The sequence below is a fragment of the Pan troglodytes genome, chromosome 1, assembly GCF_028858775.2.
Source record: "Pan troglodytes isolate AG18354 chromosome 1, NHGRI_mPanTro3-v2.0_pri, whole genome shotgun sequence".
Taxonomy (NCBI): Eukaryota; Metazoa; Chordata; class Mammalia; order Primates; family Hominidae; genus Pan; species Pan troglodytes.
Genome location: NC_072398.2, coordinates 84761475 through 84778521, shown reverse-complemented (window position 1 = coordinate 84778521; position 17047 = coordinate 84761475). Strand labels below are relative to the sequence as shown.

At 36.9% G+C, this 17047-nt stretch overlaps 1 non-coding gene and 2 pseudogenes across 1 annotated transcript; all 3 read left to right on the top strand.

Annotated features, from left to right (window-relative positions):
* Nucleotides 1-1239: 1239 nt before the first annotated feature.
* On the top strand, nucleotides 1240-2106 carry LOC100611383 (nicotinamide/nicotinic acid mononucleotide adenylyltransferase 1-like; annotated as a pseudogene).
* Nucleotides 2107-9499: 7393 nt separating this feature from the next.
* On the top strand, nucleotides 9500-9615 carry LOC112206951 (U5 spliceosomal RNA). The gene has a single exon (XR_002941424.1). It is a non-coding gene; the product is annotated as a U5 spliceosomal RNA (small nuclear RNA).
* Nucleotides 9616-14944: 5329 nt separating this feature from the next.
* On the top strand, nucleotides 14945-15638 carry LOC100611470 (high mobility group protein B3-like; annotated as a pseudogene).
* Nucleotides 15639-17047: the final 1409 nt, after the last annotated feature.

Here is a 17047-nt window from a genome sequence, read left to right as displayed (position 1 = left end):
TAGAAGGTAGGCATTGAGAGTGGATGAAGGGAGGATGCAGAAATTAGGCTGAAGGGGGAGGAAGTTGAGAACTCTCAATTAGGTTGTCAAGCACCAGGACTCATTCCTGCCCCCCAGTGGCTCCTGGGGAAGGGATTATTTAAGTAGGCATGGAGTGGCCTACTCTCACCATGGACCCCAGAATGCTAGCTGCAGGAGATCCCATGACCCCCACAAACATTTGAGCTGGCAGAGAGAGCTGCTTGTAGAGTTGGCAGGGGCAGGATTCCAACCTGTGTGGAGCCCAGAAACGTTGGCATAGGAATGGCTGCAGTGGAGCATGACCAGGAGTGCCAATCCCCCAAGGCCTGCCACATTCCTCAAGAAGGTTTGGCCTTTGTTGACTGTTGGAGCCGGACAGAGCAGGGCTCTCTTGCCCAGAAGACAGGGCCACTCTGATCTGAGTGCCACCCTGTCTGCCAATCTCTCTCGAGGTCCCTGCCTGGCTGTGCCCACTTGCCTGCACTGTGCCACTGGCAGTGCAGCCTCGGATGCCCAACCAGGGTGCATCGCAGTGGCCACTGCCATAGCCTCTTTGCTGGCAGACCCCGCCTATCTGTAGAAGAGCTTCTTCAGACTGGCCCCTGTCAGTATGCACCCAAGTGAACCCTCCTCCCACTGCTTTGCCAGCATGCATGGGTGGACTTTACCATCCCACTGCCACCAGTGCACATGCACAAACTGCTCTGCCACTACTCCAGTGAAGTGATTTTGCCAGCACCTCCCATTGGAGTGTTGTTGCCAGCAAACCAGGAACACCTCAGCCCCTCTGGCACACCAGGTATTTAACCTTGACAGGCCACAGAACAAAGCTGTGGGCCTTGTTCCAGCCCCCAGGGTTAGAGCACATGGCTCAGGAGTGCTGAGCTGAGCCTTGTCCCCCTGAAATCATCCAGAAATGAAGCCAGTCAACTGAACCCAAATTATACCACAGGCAAATTCTCAAGGGCATCAAAGAAAATAAAAGCAAAAGGCCCCATCCAAAGAATAGCAACTGTAAAGATTGAGGAAACATTTTCTCCCTTGACTGAGCCTACCACAGCCTTTCCAAGGTTTTTTTCCTAGTGAGGCTGAGAGGGTCTTTAAGGAAAACCCTGCATCTGGACATGCCTTGAGGGAAGGCGTCAAATCCAGAAGCATGGAAAAGACAAGGGAGGCATTACAGTTTTCTAATGAAATCAACAACTTCAACTTCTTACCATGGAAAATTCAGAGAAGACTGAAGTGGTTCTCCTTGCTTGTGGTTCTTTTAATCCTATGACCAACATGCACCTCAGGTTGTTTGAGCTGGCCAAGGATTACAAGTGGAACAGGAAGATACAGAGTTGTCAAAGACATAATCTCTCCTGTTGGCAATACCAGGAGAATGGACTCATTCCTGCCCGTCACTGGGTCATCACGTCAAAACTTCCCACCAAGAATGCCAAATGGGTGGAAGTTGATACATAAAAAGTCTTCAAAAGGAGCAGATAGAAACTGTTAAGGTGCTTATACACCATCAGGAGAAACTGGAGGCTAGTAACTGTGATAACCAGCAGAACTTGCATACGCTAGAAAGGCCTGGACAAAAGAGGAAGTGGACTGAACAAAGACAGGATTCTAGTTGAAAGAAATCCCTGGAGTCCAAAACAAAAGGTACAACAAAGGTCAAGCTGTTGTGTGGGACAGATTATTGGAGTCCTTTGGTATTCCCAATTTGTGGAAGGCAGAAGACATCACCCAGATTGTGGCAGACTATGAGTTCACATGTATACTCAGGCTGGAAATGATGCTCAGAAATTCATCCATAATCTGACGTGCTGTGAAAACACTGGAGCATCATTCACATAGTGAATGAATGGATCACTAATGATATCTCATCTACAACAATCTGGAGAGCCCTCAGAAGGGGACAGAGCATTCACTACTTGTTATGAGAACTTGTCCAAGAATAAATCAAAAAGCATAATTTGTAATTATCGAAAAGCATAATCTGTCTTCTGAGGGTGAAGACAGGAATGCTGGGATCATTCTGGCCCCTTTGAGAGAAACACTGCAGAAGCTAAGGCAAAGGAATCTACGGCATGATGATTTGGACTTCCCTGTTGGGGATTTGAAACAATCTGGGTGTGAGTAACTGGGGAAATAAATTGTGATCCTGTTGCATAAACTAAAGCTTAAAAGTTTAGTAAAAATCAGTGGTAAGTTAGAAACAGGGTTTTCTTTTCTTTTTATCAGAAATTGCTAAGATTAATGTTTTCCTTATGTTCTTCTTTTTTTAAGAATGTACAAATCTCTTTATCTTTAAAACAAGAGATTTAGCAGCACACTAAAACCAGAAGAATTTTCAGTGAAACTAGTTACAAATAAGAAGTCAAAAAGTACATCCTAGCTCTACCACGTAAAAGAAGCAAAGTGTGAAAAGCAAACATTCACTTAAAATTCTAACTTTGGTTATGAAGGGAATTGACATTTTATCCATGATTGTTGCTGGGTAATCTGCAGCCAGGGTAGACAAAGGAAGGAATTCTTACAGTGGTGATCTTATAAAATGAACCATTGACAAATCATCTTCACTTATGCCAAATAAAGGTTGTGCACATGCATGGCAGAAACATTGCACCAATAGTTAGTTCTCTGTGGTACACATCAGAATTGCTGACTAAACTTTGGCAAGACCTACCTGCCTGGAGCTCCACCTTTGGAGGTAGGGAGTGAGGTCCAAGCCCTCACATGTTTAGAAAGATGCAGGTACCAGCTACTCGGGAGGCTGGGGCAGGAGAGTCGTTTGAACCTGGGAGGCGGAAGTTGCAGTGAGCTAAGATTGCGCCAGTGCACCCTAGCCTGGCGACAGAGCAACACTCTATCTCAGAAAAAAAAAAAAAAAGAGAGAGAGAGAGAAAGAAAGATTCAGGTATTTCTGATGCCCCCCAGAGATAGAGAGCTGCTGCCTTACACTTTATAACCATTCACTTAGCCTTGTTATGGATCATGCTCTAGCCCTGGCCATCCACCCTCTCTTTATCTTCAGGAACAACTTGAGAGATGACACCATGCTACCTTGAACTGAGAGAACCACAGGGAATGAGGGGTCTCATGCAAGGATTTTATAAGTCTGAATGCTCTTAGCCTTTATTGGTAGCTTAATCAAAAGACCTGAGTGAGGCATAGTGGTGCATGCTCTGTAATCCCATCTGCTTTGGAGGCAGGAACAAGAGGATTGCTTGAGTCTAGGAGTTTGAGACCAGCCTGGGCAAAATAGTGAGAACTTGTCTTTAAAAATCCTGGAGTTTCTGAAGAGCCCTGCTGTTTCTGTTCCAGCCCACTGTGAATCTGCCATTTGTGAGTTTAAGCAGAAAAAGGGTCTGTTTTCCTATACTTTTTCTCTTCTTTTTTTTTTTGTATGACGTTTAACCAAAGTAGTATTCTCAAATAGTCATAGCTTTATGCTAAAACACAAGCTTGTTACATGGTTTGCTACTGATTAAAATTTTGTGTAAGTTTTACCAATTGGTAAGGAAGAAGATCAGTAATAGCTTTTTGTAGATTAGTTTTAGGGTTTGTGAAAATAATCCTACGATAGAAACCGGACTAAAGTTAAATTTCTAATGAAGATAGGATATTTGCCTTTTTGCAATTTCTATTTTATACTTACACCATCCTAGATGAAGAGTTTGTAACTGCTGAAGAAAAAAATACTTAGAAATGTACAATTGTATAGTCAGAGCTGAATCTATAGTTTAAAAAAGGGAAATGTTAAATAAAGTTAAGTAAATGTATGTGTTACAGTTCCCAACTTACTCCTGCTAAAGCCATCAGCCAACTCTCAAAGAGAGGGAGGGTGCAAAGCCTGACATGTAGCAGGTTTCAGTATCGATCCACCAAGTGAATGAAAGGTTGGAATGTCAAATCCTATGGATGAGAGTCATTTTTCTCTTCCTTAGCTTTCTGGAGATTATGAGTTGAAGCAAGGGGCCAGGCTCAGTGGCTCACACCTGTAATCCCAGCACTTTGGCAGGCCAAGGCAGGCAGATCACTTGAGGTGAGGAGTTCAAGACCAACCTGGCCAAGATAGTGAAATCCCCTCTCTACCAAAAAGTGCAAAAAAAAAAAAAAATATATATATATAGCCAGGTGTGGTGGCAGGGGCCTGTAGTCCTAGCTACTTGGGAGGCTGAGGCTGGAAAATTGCTTAAACCTGAGAGGCAGAGGTTGCAGTGAGGTCTGATTGTGACACTGCACTCTAATCTGGGTGATAGTCAGAACTTGTCTCAAAAAACAAAAAAAGAGTTGAAGGAGCCCTGAAAAATTAGAACAATGAACTTCGCAGGGAAATAAATATTAATGACTGATGTGACTTTCTTTAAGGAAGAAGCAAATGTGCCATTGTTTATTCCCTACCACATCATTTCCATAATTTGCTTTTGTACTGTGAATTTAGAGGAAATGTGTGATGCTGGTGTTTTGTTTCACTTGTTTGTTTGATGCTGGGGATTTTGTGTATTGTACACTTTACTCCTTACATTGTATAATTTGAACGCAACAAACAAACCTGCAGTGAAAGTCCTTCTTTGGTATCTTCATTCAGATGAATGGAGAGCCTTTGTGGTAGTGTTTATCTATGTGAACAGCAGAAATTTTAGAAAAGAGAAGTGGGTTCGCTTTGGTGATGAAGTTGTAGAGATTGAGCCATGGGGATAATTTAGGTTAAAGAATGAAGAATGCTTTTTTTTTTTTTTTTTTTTTTTTTGCCATCTGTAGGGTCTAACCACAGAGTAGAAGGAAGCATCCCCTAGGTCAGCATGCAGGGTGGTGGGAGGGCTTTTATCTTCCTTACCCCAGCCTCTTTTTTCACTGTTCTGAAAGTCCAGAAGTTACTATATTATAAAATAGGTTCCTTTAACATTTATTTCTGGGTGCCACAGAAATAAATAAATAAAGTCCATTCCTCTGCTATTCTCATCATTTTTCCCAAAGGCCTCTTGATTTAAAAATTTCACCATGGCATCACCTCAGCTGTGAAGATGTATAAACAGTGTCCGCCTCTGATATCTGCACTTAGTTTACCAGTGGTGCTGTTTGAACTTCATAGTGCCAAAACTTACTGAGCACTTACTTTGTGCTGGGCATGTGCTACTGAGTGCCTTATATCATAAGGAAACTGAGCAAAATCAGGGGACTGGTGTAAATGGCAAAACTGGGCTTGAATCTAAGCTTTGTCTTGGGAGCCAGTACCCTTAACTTCTCCTTGTGTAAAATATTTCTTTTCAAAGAGTGAAGTTTTCCCCAAGTCATAAAATTTTCATTTACCCTAAGTGTGTACAAATAAAGCTTTCAACAACAACAAAAAAAAATTAGAGGAACATCAGCCCACCCAGATGAGAAAATATCAGTACAAGAACTCTGGCAACTCAAACAGCCAGACTCTCTTCTTACCTCTGAATAACTGCACTAGCTCCCTAGCAATGGCTTTTAACCAGGCTAAAAGAGCTGAAATGACAGACATGGAATTCAAAATCTGAATGGCAATGAAGATCATCCAGATTCAGGAGAAAGTTGAAACCTAATTCAAAGAATCTAAGGCATCCAGTAAAAGGATACAGGAGTGAAAGACAAAATAGCCCTTTAAGAAAGAACCAAGCTTATCCTCTGCAGCTGAAAAACTCACTCAAGGATTTTCACAATACAATCAGAAGTATTGAAAGCAGAATAGACCAAGCTAAGAAGAGAATTTCAGAGCTTGAAGACCATTTTGAATCAATTCAGTCAGTCAAAAACAAACAAAAAGAATGAACAAAAACTTTGAGAAAGATGGGATTATGTAAAGAAACAAAACCTACTACTCATGGGTATATCTGAAAGAGAGGGAGAGAGAGCAACAACTTGGAAAACATGTTTGAGGATATTGTTCACAAAAATTTCCCCAACCTCACTAGAAAGGTTGACATTCAAATTCAGAGAATTCAGAGAACCTCTGCAAGATACTATATAAGACAACCATCCCCAAGACACATAGTTATCAGGTTGTCCAAGATCAAAATGAAAGAAAAAAATATTAAAGACTGCTACACTGAAGGGGAAGGTCACCCAAAATGGAAACACCATCAGGCTAACAACAGACCTTTCAGAAGAAACCCTACAACCCAAAAGAAATTGGGGACCTATATTCAGCATCCTTAAAGAAAAGAAATTTCAACCAAGAATGTTATATCCAGCCAAACTAAACTTCAGAAACAAAGGAGAAATAAAATTCCTTTTAGACAAGCAAATGTTCAGGGAATTTATTACCATCTGAACTGCCTTACAAGAGGTCATTAAAGGAATGCTAAACATGGAAACTAAAGACTGTTACCAGCAACCACAAAAACAGACGTAAGTGCACAGGTCATTAACATTGTAAAGCAACTACACAATCAAGTCTACATAACAACCAACAACAATAAAAACATGATTACAGGGTCAAATCTGCATACATGAATACTAATCTTGAATGTAAATATGCTAAATGGCCCACTTAAAAGGCACAGGGTGGCAAATTGGACAAAGAAACAAGACCCAACTGTATACTGTCTTGAAGAAACCCATCTCGCATTCAATGACACCCATAGGCTCAAAGTAAAGGGACAGAGAAAATCTACCAAGCAAATAGAAAACTAAAAAGAGCCAGGGTTGCTATTTCATTTCACAAAAAACAGACTTTAAACCAATAATGATCAAACAGGTCAAAGAAGGGCATTTCATAATGGGAAAGGGTTCAATTCAAAAAGAAGACAACTATCCTAATATATAAGCACCCAACACCGGAGCACCCAGATTCATAAAACAAGTTATTAGAGACCTAGAAAGAGAATTAAATAACCACACAATAATGAAGGGAGACTTCAACACCCCACTGACAGTATTAGACAGATAATTGAGACAGAAAACTAACAATGACATTTGGTACCTAAACTCAACATTTGACCAAATCAACCTAACAGACATCTACAGAACACACTACCCAACAACAGCAGAATACACATTCTTCTCATCTGCACATGGCACATACTCTAAAATTGACCACATGCTCAGCCATAAAGCAATTCTCAACAAATTTTTTAAAAATCAAAATCATGCCAATCACACCCTTGGACCACAGCATAATAAAAATAGAAGTTAATATAAGAAAATCTCTCAAAACCATACAATTACATGGAAATTTAACAACCTGCTCCTGAATGCCTTTTGGGTAAACAATGAAATTAAGGCCGAAATCAAGAAATTTCTTGAAACTAATGAAAAGAAAGGTACGACATACCAGAATCTCTAGGATACAAATAAAGTAGCATTCAGATAAAAGTTTATGTGCTAAACACCCATATCAAAAAGCTAGAAAGATCTCAAATTAACAACCTAACATCACGCTTAAAGGAATTAGAAAAAGAAGAAACCAACCTCAAAACTAACAGAAGACAAGGAGTAACCAACACCAGAGCTGAACTGAATGAAACTGAGACCACAAAAAAAAACATAGAAAAGATCAATAAAACTAAAATTTGTTTTTTGAAAGAATAAATAAGATTGATAGACCTCTATCTAGACTAATAAAGGAAAGAGAAGATTCAAAAAAATGCAGTCTGGAATGACAAAAAGGACACTATCACCAATCCCACAGAAATTTTTTAAATCTTCATAAACTATTATAAGCACCTCTGAGCACACAAACTAGAAAATCTAGAAGAAATTGATAAATTCCTTGAAACATACAACCTCATAAGATTGAACCAGGAAAAAAGATGGGAACCCTGAACAGATTAATAATGAATTCTGACATTAAATAGAAATAAAAAGCTTACCAACCAAAAAAGTTCAGGACCAGACAGATGCACAACTGTATTCTAGCAGATGTACAAAAAAGAGCTGATACCAATCCTACTGAAACTATTCCAAAAAATTGAGGCAGAGGGACTCCTGCCTAACTCATTCTATGAGGCCAGCATCATTCTGATACCAAAACCTGGCAAAGACACAACAAAATAGAAAACTTTAAGTCAATATCCTTAATGAACGTACATGCTAAAATCCTCAACAAAATACTAGCAAATCAAATCCAGCAACATATCAAAAACACACCATGATCAAGTAAGCTTTAGCCCTGGAATGCAAGGTTGGTTCAACATATGCAGATCAATACACATGATTCATCACATAAACAGAACTAAAGATAAAAACCACATGATTATCTCAATAGACCCAGAAAGGCTTTCAATAAAATTCAACATCCCTTCATGTTAAAAACCCTCAAAAATTAGGCTACAAAGGAATATACTTCAAAATAATAGGAATCATCTATGAAAACCCACAACCAATGTCATACTGAGCAGGCAAAACGTGGGAGCAGTCCCCTTGAAAACCAGAACAAGACAAGGATACCTACTCTCACCACTCCCATTCAACATAGTACTGGAAATTCTAGCCAGAACAATCAGGCATGAGAAAGAAATAAAAAACATCAAAATAGGAAGAGGGGAATTCAAATTATCTCTCTTCACAGATGTATGATTCTATACTTAGGAAACCCCGTGTTGTCTGTCCAAAAGCTTCTAGATCTGATAAACAACTTCAACAAACTTGCAGGATATAAAATCAGTACAAAAATCAGTAGCATTTCTATACACCAATAATGTTCAAGCTTAGAGCAAAATAAAGAACACAACCCTATTCATATTAGCCACAAAAGGAAAAAAAATACCTAGAAATACAGCTAACCAGGGAGATGAAAGATTTTTACAACAAGAATTACAAAACACTGATGAAAGAAATCAGAGATAACACAAACAAATGGAAAAACATTCCATGCTCATGGATAGAAGAATCAATATTGTTAATATGGTCATAATGTCCAAAGCAACTTATAGATCCAATGCTATTCCTATAACACTAACCAATGTTATTTTTCACAGCATTAGAAAAAAACTACTCTAAAATATATACAGAACCTAAAAAGAGTTCAAATACTCAAAACAAACCTTAGGGGAAAGAAAAGCCAGAGGCATCACACTACCTAACTTCAAACTATACTACAAGGCTGTAGTAACCAAAACATCATGGTACTGGTACAAAAACAGACACATAGACCAATGGAATAGGTCAGAGAGCTCTGAAATAAAGCTGCACAACTACAACCATCTGATTCGACAAAAACAAGCAATGGGGAAAGGATTCCCTATTCAATACATGATCCTGGAATAACATATGCAGAAGATTAAAACTGGACCCCTTTATTTCACTATGTATAAAAATCAACTCAAGATGGATTAAAGACTCAAATATAAAACTTAAACTATAAAAACCCTAAAAGAAAGCATAGGAAATACCATTCTGGACATAAGAACTGGCAAAGATTTCATAACAAGGACACCAAAAGTCATTGCAACAAAAACAAAAATTGACAGGTGAGACCTAATTAAACTTAAGTGCTTCTGCATGGCATAAGAAACGATCATTATGGTTTCTCTTCAGAATGAATAAATCTTTTGCCTTTTATTAAAGATTTCCATGAAGAGGAACAGATGCGAGTTAGTAAGAAATGTTTTGAAGTCCTGCTTGAGCAGGGCCAAGTAAATTTAAAAAAAAAAAAACTATTAACAGAGTAAACAGACAACATAAAGAATGAGAGAAAATATTTACAAACTGTGCATCTGATAAGGGTCTAATATCTAGAATCTATAAGTAACTTAAACAAATCAACAAACAACCCCAATAAAAAGTGGGCAAAGGACATGAACATGAACACACACTTCTCAAAAGAAGACATAAGCACAGCCAACAAGACATATAAAAAATGCTCAACATCAGTAATAATTAAAGAAATGCAAATCAAAACCACAATGAGATAGCTTCTCATACCAGTCAGAATGGCTATTATTAAAAAGTCAAAAAGCAACAGATCCTGGCAAGATTGCAAAGAAAAGTATCTGTGCACAAAATCCCCATGACATGTAAATTATTCATGTAACAAAAATGCACATGTACCCACTAAACCTAAAATAAAATTTGGACATAAATAAATAAAATAAAACTCATTGTAAAGTTAAGAATATAATCATATTAAGAATGTTCTAATTCTGTATTGGACATGTGTAATTATTTTTAACATTAGTATAAAAGTTAAACAACAAAAGTGTTAAGAAGAAGTATAGTTACAATAATTTGTTAATGGATACAAAATATAAAAAGATATAAATTATGATATCAATGACATGAAACATTGGGAGAAGAAAAATAAAGTGTAGAGTTTTCAAATGCAGTTAAAGTTATCAGCATAAAATAGACTATAATAACTATAAAATATTTTATGTAAACCCCACATCAACTACAAAAAGAAAACCCGTAGAAAACACACTCAAAGAAAAAGGAATCAAAGCATACAATTACAAAAATAAAAAGTTAAATCACAAAAAGATGCCAATAAAGGAAGAAAGAAACAGAGGAATGGCTGTCAGAAAACAATTAACAAGACAGCAATAGTAAGTCCTTAACCATCAATAATTACTTTAAATGTAAATGGATTATTTCTCCAATCAAAAGGCATAGACTGATTGAACAGATGAAAAAGCAGTATTCAACTATGTATGTTGCCTACAAGAAACACTTTAGCTTTAAGAGTACACACAAGCTGAAAGTGAAGGGATGGGAAAAGACATCTCATTCAAATAGTAACTAAAAGAGAGCAAGTGTGTGAATATACTTAGATAAAATAGACTTTAAATCAAAAACAGTCACTTGATACAAAGGAGGTCATTATATAATGATAAAAGAGTCACTTTATCAAGAGGATATAACAGTTGTAAATATGCACGCACCCAATATTATAGCACCTAAATATATTAAGCAAATACAAGCAGAATGTAAAGGGAAAGTAGATAGCAATATAATAATAGTAGGGAACTTTAGTACCAGCTGTCAATATCAGATAAATCATCCAGAGAAAAAAATCAATAAGGAAACAGAGGATTTGAACAAAACTATAGACAAAATCGACCTAACAGACATATACAGAGTATTCCTTTAATCAACAGTAGACTACGCATTTTTTCCAGACCTTTTGTTAGGCCACAAAACCAGTCTGAACTAATTTTTTTAAATGAAAATCATACCAAATACGTTTTCTGACCACAATAATGTGAACTAAAATTCAGCGATGGGAGAAAAATTGGAACACTCTCAAATCTTTGAATATGTGGAAATTAAACAACACACACATAAATGACTCATAAAGATTTCAATGTAAGACATGAAACTATAATATTCCTTGAAAATTCAAAGAGGAAATCAAGAAGGCAATCAAAAAATATTTTGGGACAAATAAAATTGGAAAGACACCATAAACTTTAGGGGATGCAGTAAAAGCAGTTTAAAGAGGAAAGTTTACAGAAATAGTGCCTGCAATAAGGAAAAAGAAAGATCTCAAATAAGAAAACCTAAAATTACATTTCACAGAATGAAAAAGAACAAACTAAGCCTAGAGTTATTAGAAAAAAAAAGAAAATAATGAAGATCAAACAGAAATAAATAAGAAAATAGAAAAACAATGGAAATGAAACTAAGAATTGTTTTCTTGAAAAAGTAAACAAAAATGACAAATGTTTAGCAAGATTAAGAAAAAAAGAGGTAAGACTCAAATAAACAAAATTATAAATGAAAGAGAAGACATTGCAACTGATGCCACATAAATATGAAGGATACAAGAGACTACTATGAACAATTATACACCACCAAATTGGATAACCTAGAGAAATGGATAGATTCCTTGAAACATAAAACCTACCAAGACTGAATCATGAGGAAATATATAATCTAAACTAATCAATAATGAGTGAGAATATTGAATCAGTAGTTTAAAACCTCCCCCCCCAAAAAATTCAGTAACTGAGTGTGTCATTAATGAATTCTACCAAGCATTTAAAGAACAATTAATGCCAATCTTTCTCAAACTCTTCCAAAAAATTAAAGCAAAGGAATTCTTCCATACTCATTTTACAAGCCCAGCATTACCCTGATACCAAAGGACACTATAATAAAAGAAAATTACAGGCCAATAACTTTGATGAACATAGATACAAAAATGGTCAACAAAATACTACCAAACTGAAATTATCAGCACATTTAAGTGTTCATACACCATGACTGAGTGGGATTTATTCCTGAGATGTAAGGATAGTTCAACATACACAAATCTATAAATGTGATACACCACGCTAACAGAAGGAAGAATAAAAATGATATGATCATTTCAACAGATGCAGAGAAAGCATTTGATAAAATTCAACATCCTTCCATGATAAGAACTCTCAACAAATTAAGTATACCAGGAAAGCACTTTGACATAATAAAAACTATATGTAACAAGCCCATGAAATACGTGTGACAAGCCCACAGCCAACAATCATACTCAATGGTGAAAAGCTAAATTTTTCTCTCTAAGATCAGAAACAAGACAAGGATATGTATTCTGACCACTTTTATTCAATATAGTACTGGAAGTCCTAGCTAGAACGATCAGGAGAGGAGAGGAGAGGGGACAGAAGGGGAGGGGAAGGGAGGGGAGGAGAGGGGACAGAAGGGGAGGGGAAGGGAGGGGAGGAGAGGGGAAGAGAAGGGAGGGGAGAGCAGGGGAGGGGAGGAGCGGAGAGGAGAGGGGAGGCATCCAATTGGAAAAGAAGTAAAATTATCTCTGTGCACAGATGACCAGATTTTATAAATACAAAACCCTAAACACCCCACTAAAAGAAGTTATAACTTATAAACAAATTCAGTAAAGGTGCAGGATACAAAATCAATGTGCAAAAACCAGTAGCATTTCTATATACTCACAATGAACTGTCCCAGAAAAGAAATTAAGAAAATAATCCATTTACAATAGCATCAAAAAGAGTAAAATATTTAGGTATAAATTTCATCAAGAAGGTGAAAACTGTAAGACACTGATGAGAGAAAATAATGAAGACACAAATAAATGAAAAAAAGTCCATATTTATAGACAGGAACCATTAATAGTATTAAAATATTCATAATATCCAAAGTGATTTAATACAACCCCTATTAAAGTTTAAAATGGCATTTTTTACAGAAATAGAAAAAATAGTAATCTTAAAATTCATATGAAACCACAAAAAAAAACTGTTATAGCCAAAGCAATCTTGAGTAAAAAGAACACAGCTGGAGGCATTACACTAATTTCAAAATATAGTACAAAGCTATAGTAATCAGAACACTATGCGACTGACATAAAAATAGACATATACACCAATGGAACAGAATAGAGAGCCCAGAAGTAAATCCACATATTTACAGTCAATTGACCTTCATAAAAAGGTGCCAAGATTACACAATACAGAAAGGACGGTCTCCTAAATAAATGTTGTTGTGAAAACTAGATATACACATACAGAAGAATGAAAGTAAACACTTATACCATGTACAAAAATTAACTCAAAATACATTAAAGGTTTCAATGTAAGACATAAAACTATAATATTCCCTGAAAAAAACATAGAAGAAAAGTTTCTTGATATTGACCTGGGAAATGATTTTTTAAAAATATATAACCCTAAAAGCACAGGAGACAAAAGCAAAATTATACAAATATGATTGCATCAAATTTAGAAGCTTCTTCACAGGAAAGAAAAAAACAGATTAAAGAGACAACCTATGGAAGGGGGAAATGATATTTTCAAACCATAAATTTGATAAAGAGTTAATATCCAAAATATATTAGGAACTCAACTCAATAGCAAAAAGACAAATAACCTAATTAAAGAATGAGCAAAGTACCTGATAGACATTTCTCAAAAGAAGACATATAAATGGTCATTTATGGGTATATGAAAAAATGTTTCATATCACTACTCAACAGGGAAATGCAAATCAAAAGTGCAACCTCACATCTGTTAGAATGGCTATTATCAAAAAAACAAGAACTAGGTGTCGGCGAGGATGTGGAGAAAGGGAAACTCTTATACACTGTTGGTGGGAATGTATAATAAATTGGTGCAACCATTTTGAAAAACAGTACAGAGGTTCTTCAAAAAACTAAAAATAAAACTACACTATGATCCACCAATCCTACTTCTGGGTATATATTCAAAGGAAATAAAATCAGTACCTTCAAGAAATAGCCGCACAATCTTGTTCATTGTAGCATTATTCACAATACCCAAAATATAGAATCAACTTCAATGTTTATCGATGGATGAATGAATAAAGAAAATGTGGCAAATACACACACGCACACACACACACACACACATATACACACACATAAATATGTAGCAGAAAACTATTCAGCTTTAACAAAGAAGAAAATCTGTCAGTTGTGATAACACGGATGAACCTGGAGGATATTATGCTAAACGAAATAATCCAGGCACAAAGACAAATACTACGTGATCATACTTCTGTATGGAATCTAAAAATGTCAAATCACAGAAGCAAAGAATAATATGGTGGTTGCCAGGGACTTGGAGTAGGGAAAATGGGGAGATATTGATCAAAAGGAACAAAGTTTCAGGTATGCAGAATGACTAAGTTCTAGAAATCTAATGTACAGCATAGAGATTATAGTTAATAATACTGTATTATAAAATTAAAATTTCCTAGGACAGTAAATCTTAAATAGGTAAGAAAAGAAAAGCCATCCAATTGAGAAAGGAAGCAGTATTCTCATCACAAAAATAAAAAAGTAACTATGGGAGGAGAGAGATATGTTAATTAGTCTGATTGTGGCAATCATTTCACAATGTATATGTATGTCAAAACATCATGTTGTACGTCTTCAATACATTTGTTCAAACATTTTTATCGAGGTAAAATATACTTATAAAATTTTACCATCTTAACCATTTATTTAAATATATACAATTAAGGCGGCTCTCATGGAGGCAGCTAGCGCGAGGCTGGGGAGCGCTGAGCCGTGCGTCGTGCCCTGCTGCTGCCCAGACTAGCGAACAATACAGTCAGGATGGCTAAAGGTGACCCCAAGAAACCAAAGGGCAAGATGTCTGCTTATGCCTTCTTTGTGCAGACAAGTAGAGAAGAACATAAGAAGAAAAACCCAGAGGTCCCTGTCAATTTTGTGGAATTTTCCAAGAAGTGCTCTGAGAGGTGGAAGACATGTCCGGGAAACAGAAATCTAAATTTGATGAAATGGCAAAGGTAGATAAAGTGCGCTATGATCGGGAAATGAAGGATTATGGACCAGCTAAGGGAGGCAAGAAGAAGAAGGATCCCAATGCTCCCAAAAGGCCACCGTCTGGATTCTTCCTGTTCTGTTCAGAATTCCACCCCAAAATCAAATCCACAAACCCCGGCATCTCTACTGGAGACGTGGCAAAAAACCTGAGTGAGATGTGGAATAATTTAAATGACAGTGAAAAGCAGCCTTACATCACTAAGGCTGCAAAGCTGAAGGAGAAGTATGAGAAGGATGTTGCTGACTATAAGTCGAAAGGAAAGTTTGATGGTGCAAAGGTCCTGCTAAAGTTGCCCGGAAAAAGGTGGAAGAGGAAGATGAAGAGGAGGGGGAAGAAGAGGAGGAGGAGGAGGAGGAGGAGAAGGAGGAATAAAGAAACTGTTTATCGTCTCCTTGTGAATACTTAGAGTAGGGGAGCGCTGTAATTGACACATCTCTTATTTGAGAAGTGTCTGTTGCCCTCATTAGGTTTAATTACAAAACTTGATCACGGTCACATTGTAGTCTCTCAAAGTGCTCTAGAAATTGTCAGTGGTTTACATGAAGTGGCCATGGGTGTCTGGAGCACCCTGAAACTGTATCAAAGTTGCACATATTTCCAAACATTTTTTAAATGAAAAGGCGCTCTTCGTGTTCTCCTCACTCTGTGCACTTTGCCGTTGGTGTGACAAGGCATTTAAAGATGTTTCTGCCATTTTCTTTTTTTTATTATTTGTAAGGTGGTGTTAACCATGGTTATTGGCTAGAAATCCTGAGTTTTCAACTGTATATATCTATAGTTTGTAAAAAGAACAAAACAACCAAGACAAACTCTTGATGCTCCTTGCTCGGCGTTGAGGCTGTGGGGAAGATGCCTTTTGGAGAGGCTGTAGCTCAGGGCGTGCAATGTGAGGCTGGACCTGTTGACCTCGCAGGGGGCATACATTTAGCTTCGGGTTGTCTTGTTTCTGTATATAGTGACATAGCATTCTGCTGCCATCCTAGCTGTGGACAAAGGTGGTTCAGCTGGCATGAGAATTTTTTTTTTAAGTGTGGTAGTTTTTAAACTGTTTTTAAACAAACTGTAGAATTCTTCATTGTCAGCAAAGCAAAGAGCCACTACATCAATGAAAGTTCAAGAACCTCCTGTACTTAAAAATGATTTGCAATGTTCTGTTATTTTTTTTGTATGTTTAGAATGCTGAAATGTTTTTGAAGTTAAATAAACAGTATTACATTTAAAAAAAAATAAATATATGCAATTATTTGTCAACTATACCTCAGTAAAGCTGAAATAAATAAATAAATAAATAAAGTTTTAAGCTTGTGATTTTCTTTCTCTAAATTCTGCAGTTCAGGAAGAACCAGTCATCACATCCACACTGCTCTTTATGCACCATAAAGTTCTCTTAGTACAAGAACTTGGTGATTTCAAGCCTCACCTTCTGTAGACACTTGACTTCAGGTAGGGGAAGGAGATAATTTAAGCAACTGTTTCGTCATTGCATGACATGGTCAATCATGATCGAAAGCTAATCAGATCAAATAACTAATTGGAGATTCCCACTTTAAATGTTCTGTTCCCTTGGGAATGCTTCTAGTACAGAAACCTGTTTCAATCAGACTTCCATCAGAAAAACAGAAGCCATTTAAAGTACCTGGGATATAAAAAGTTTAGTATCAGAATTATGAGTTTGTGTGATCTTTGGAAAAGCTGCAGGAGCAAAGGTCAGGGAAGCCAGCACTAATGATATTAGACTCAAGCATCAATGTGGGTGACTCTTAAAACTTGCCAGGAAACTGCTAAGAAGTTTGCAC